The sequence below is a fragment of the Rhinopithecus bieti genome, unplaced genomic scaffold (genome assembly GCF_001698545.2).
Source record: "Rhinopithecus bieti isolate Rb0 unplaced genomic scaffold, ASM169854v2 scaffold_6380, whole genome shotgun sequence".
Classification (NCBI taxonomy): Eukaryota; Metazoa; Chordata; class Mammalia; order Primates; family Cercopithecidae; genus Rhinopithecus; species Rhinopithecus bieti.
This window is the reverse complement of record NW_016806642.1, coordinates 10,539,785-10,544,675: the sequence shown is the minus strand read 5'-3', so window position 1 is coordinate 10,544,675 and position 4,891 is coordinate 10,539,785.

Here is a 4,891-nt window from a genome sequence, read left to right as displayed (position 1 = left end):
AGCCACAGAACCTGGGAGGGGTAAGCAGGTGACATGAAGCGTGGCAGCTACAGCTGACAGAAGGTTTCAGAAAGTCCTGTCACTTCAGTTTCAAGTGTGCTGAAAGAAAAAAAAAAAAAAAAAGCTAAGCAAAGCCCAACGAGGCTGCCTGCCAGGAGTCTGTGAAACATGGTCCAGGCCAAAGCCAGTGTCAGCCAAGAGGGAAATTACAGGCCTTAAATGGCAGACAAGTCTGCAAAAGCCTCCTAGAGTTCTGTTTGGCAAATGTTTGTTTGCGCACATGTTTGTTTGTGTGGATGTGTTTTTCAGCATGTATTTTTTTTAGTTATGTATTTAGCTCTAAGATCATTTTTAAAAACAATGTCAAAACTGTACTTTAAAATAGTTTATTCCTGGAGAATATTTGGAGCAATTCCATTCAGTTTAGTTCAAGTCAGCAACTATTTACTGACAGTCTATTCCATGACAGGCACTGAGCTTGGCACTGGGCATCCTGGTTGCTAAAGGGGTGGCTCCATCCTGAGCTAGCTCAGTGGCTACTGTATAAAAAAGTCCACCCAAATGCCCAGCAATGATAGACTAGATAAAGAAAATATGGTACATATACACCATGAAATACTATGCAGCCATAAAAAGGAATGAGATTATGTCCTTTGCAGGGACATGGATGAAGCTGGAAGCCATTATCCTCAGCAAACTAACACAGGAACAGAAAACCAAACATGCATGTTCTCACTCATAAGTGGGAGCTGAACAATAAGAACACATGGATACAGGGAGGGGAACAACACACACTGGGGCCTGTTGGGGGACAGGGGGTGGGGAGAGCATTAGAGAAGAGGCAATGCATGCTTGGCTTAACACCTAGGTGAAGGGTTGATAGGTGCAGCAAACCACCATGACACACATTTAGTTATGTAACAAACCTGCACATCCTGCACATGTACCCCAGAACTTAAAAAATAAAAAAAAAATTTAAAAAATTAAAGCAAACAACAAACAAACAAACATAAAAGAGTGATAATCAGGTGAAAGAATGAGGAAGATGAATATTGTTTTCTAAACAGATATAATAGTTGGCTTTATTTTACAGTAAACATGTAGTTTCAAAAATATTAAAACCAAAGCACAGACAACTTGACAAATTCCCATTTGTTCTACCACGTAGAATTAACTAATTTTTATATTTGTCATATTTGAATTATATATTGCTACGTGTATACAATTTTTATTTTATTTTATTTTTTGAGATGGAGTCTTGTTCTGATGCCCAGGCTGGAGTGCAGTGACGCTATCTCGGCTCACTACAAGCTCCGTCTCTCGGGTTCACACCATTCTCCTGCCTCAGCCTCCCGAGAAGCTGGGACTACAGGCGCCCGTCACCACGCCTGGCTAATTTTTTTGTATTTTTACTAGAGATGGGGTTTCACCATGTTAGCTAGGATGGTCTCGATCTCCTGACCTTGTGATCCACCCCCCTCCGCCTCCCAAAGTGCTGGGATTACAGGTGTGAACCACTGCGCCTGGCCTACAACTTTTTAAAAGTATTATTAATAAAGCTGTGGTTCTCCTCCAAGAAAAAAGAGAAAAAGACACATGCATGGATAAGAATCCTAGAGGACCCTTGGGTCCAGACCATTTCAGTCTGGTGTGGCTGGGACAAAAGAGGGAGAAGCCTTAGTTCTTGAGGGAGAAGGAGTCGAGTAGGACTTTATAGGCATACAAAGGTCTGGAGGAGGCCCTTCCAGGTACAGGGAAGAAACTTGTGGGAGCTCATCTGAAGGTCAGAAATAGATGACTTGCTCTAGATCCCACAGCTAGAAAATGGCAGCCCAAAGATTTGAACTCAGGTCTGTCAGATTCTTCTCCACCCCAGCAAATAAACCTGAATGTGAAAGCTGTGTGATTTGGTTGGAGGACTGTGTTCAACCTCTTTAAATCCTTCCCATCCCTTAAGGACTAGCCAACTCTTACAAATTCTCAGTAGGCTAATCTAATACCCACTGCTGAGTTCCTAGAAAATATGTGCCTCAATACTGCTAGATATCTTTTAATGAAGCTATGCTTTTCTCTTCAACGATATAAATACATATAAACATTTATTTCAGTTTTAAAAATAAAATAAAGATTTGTGGTTTTCCACTCTGTGTCATGACAATGTTTGGCAAAAGAGATAGGAAGAAAGATAAAACCATCTTCACAGGTAGAAATAATTTTAAATTCCATTTTACTTCCCATTACACACAGCAGGTACTCAATAAATACTTGCAGTGCTGGCCTGGCTAGGCTGTACTCTTTTGTGACAGTGTATTAGTCAGATATTGCCACAATCATGCTGGGTAACAAACTATACCAAACTCAGTTGCTTACAACTACAGGCATTTATTTTTCTCACTGAGAGTTGGCTGGCTGCCTCAGATTCAAGGTGCAGGCCACCAGGGCTTTGGGTCAGTTTGAATCTGCTTCATTTGTCTCATTCTGGGGGCCAGGCTGAAAGAACTTCTGACTTGCTCTTTTCATGGTGGTAAATGAGACACGAGACAGGAGCAGAAGCAAGAGATAAGTAGAAACAGATCAAGCCTCTTGAGGTCTCAGCCCAGAACTGCCATGCTGTTGTTTCCATCCCCATAACTTTGACCAGGGCAAGTCAATGGTCAAGCCCAATATCACTGCACAGGGAGACACATTTGCCCACTCTAGGCAGAGGCCCAGCAAAGTCAAATGGCAAAGGGATAATTCTAAAAGAAACAGAACATGAAGAATTGAAGAAAAATACTAGGGTTTGAAGGTAGACTTGACTTCAAATCTGAGTTATCATTTACCTGCTTTGGAGACTAGAGAAATCGCGTAACCTTTCTGTATCTGTCTCCTCATCTATTCTTATCTCTCCGGGTTGTAATGAGACTATTTCCCATCCTCACTTACTGAGTGCTGACAATGTGCCCACTCACTGAGCTTAGCATTTTATGAACATCCTCACACATAAGACAGGTAAGGTAGGAATCCATCTCCCATTTAATAGATGAGGAAACTGAGATTGATAGACATTAAGTGACTTGCCCAAAGTCACACAGCTGCATTCAAAGTTTCGTGCCAGGTCTGTGTCACCTCTACTTAATGTAAATAAGGCATGTACACTGTCTGCCACATAGAAGGTCCTTGTTTCAGGTGAATTTCTGGATTCACTTAAAGAGTCCCTCTTAAAGAGTCCTGGAAACTTCTAGGTCACCGGACTTTTACTTTCTGATGAACTTCACCCAAGCTGATGTGACCAGCTACCATCACCCAAGTCTCAAGGTTCATTGTTGCTTAAAAAAAATAAGGCTATTATTAGCAGCAATCAGAGGGCAATCACATTTCCCAGTCAGGAGTCTTTGGGAGGAAGGATGTTTGAAGCAATGCCTGGATGGTGTTTGTGGTGCCACATGTCTAGTGTGGAGGCAAATTTCGTAATGGCCATGCCTGTCAGGTGATGCCGAGACCTCTGCTCAGAACAGATATCTTTCCAGTCCGGAGCGGCTGCTCTGACGTCTCTGGGGAAGGACAGCTGGCAGCTGCTCTTTTGCAAGACTTGATTCATACAGCATGGAAGATACTAGCAAGAGCAAGTCTTTCAATAAGAGAGGCCTGATTTAAATCAGGGTTGTGCCTCTGACTGGCTGGGTGGCCTTGGCCCCTGGTGATGCTGTTCCCTCTGCCTGCACACCTCCTCAGGGCCAGCTCTCCATGTCACTGTCATTTCATCTAGGAGATTTTCCCTGACATTCTCAAGCTAACACACTGGACACCACCAGGCTCTGCACTTAGGTGATCTTAATTGTTTGTTTAATTGACTCTCTGCTACTAGGGTAAGTGTTGTTTGAGAACAAGCCCTGATCAATGTTTGCTACTGAAATCCTACTTCCCAGAATGATGCCTAGTGCATAGTAGGCACTGTAGGAACATTTATGAATCTAATGAATTCAGTAATAAACTACTAAAAGCAGGCTATTGATTTGTAACCTTTCGGTGGTAGATGCAATACTGTCTGTGTTGTGGAAGCCCCTTGATTCTAAATCCTTGCTACTCAAAGTATGGTCCTTGGATGGACCTACATCACCTGAGGGCAGCCCAGTAGTTTTAACTGTGCAGATCCTGAAGAGGTACTGGTACTGCTTCAATAGTATACCATTCATTGAGATAGGCAGATGATGATCTATTTGTTAAGAAATAAATTGTCAAAATTTTTCTAGTGACTAGCTTCAAAAGCTTGCTGGATGCCCCATGGTCTCCAGGGTGATTTTTTTTTATTGTTATTATTAACTATCTAGCAGGAGAAGGGGATGAGCCAGTGCTTGTTGTCTAGTCTCACTTCTGGTCTGTGAGGCAGGTATTATCTCCACTGTATGCAGGAGGAGGGTGAGGTCCAGAGAGATGAAGTCACTTGTCCAAGTTCACACAATTGGGAAGAGGCAGAGGGGGGATATCCTCTTTGCATCAAGCTGACTCTCCCAGGGAAGCAACGTTTCTAACTCTGACAGTAAAACCTCTGCCTTATTCCACATTCTGTCCTTAAATCGTCTTCCCACAGGAAAGACTACATTCTCTGAAGCATGTGAATGGGCCCTTCTGGATCTTCTACTAAATACACTATGGCTCCCTCCATTCTAGCCATGATGGCCTGATTTCTGTCTCTTGAACACACCAGCTGATGCCTATCCCAGGACCTTTGCAGTTCCTTCTGCCTGCGGAGTGTCCCCCAGATCTCCCTATGCTTGCCTGCTTCTCATCACTCAGGTCTCACTCTGTGTCACCTCTTCAGAGAGCCTTTCCCTAAACACTCTAGGGAAAGCAGGTCTCCCCCACAACCAACAAACATTCACTCTCATTCCCATTTTATTTTTTTCTGTAT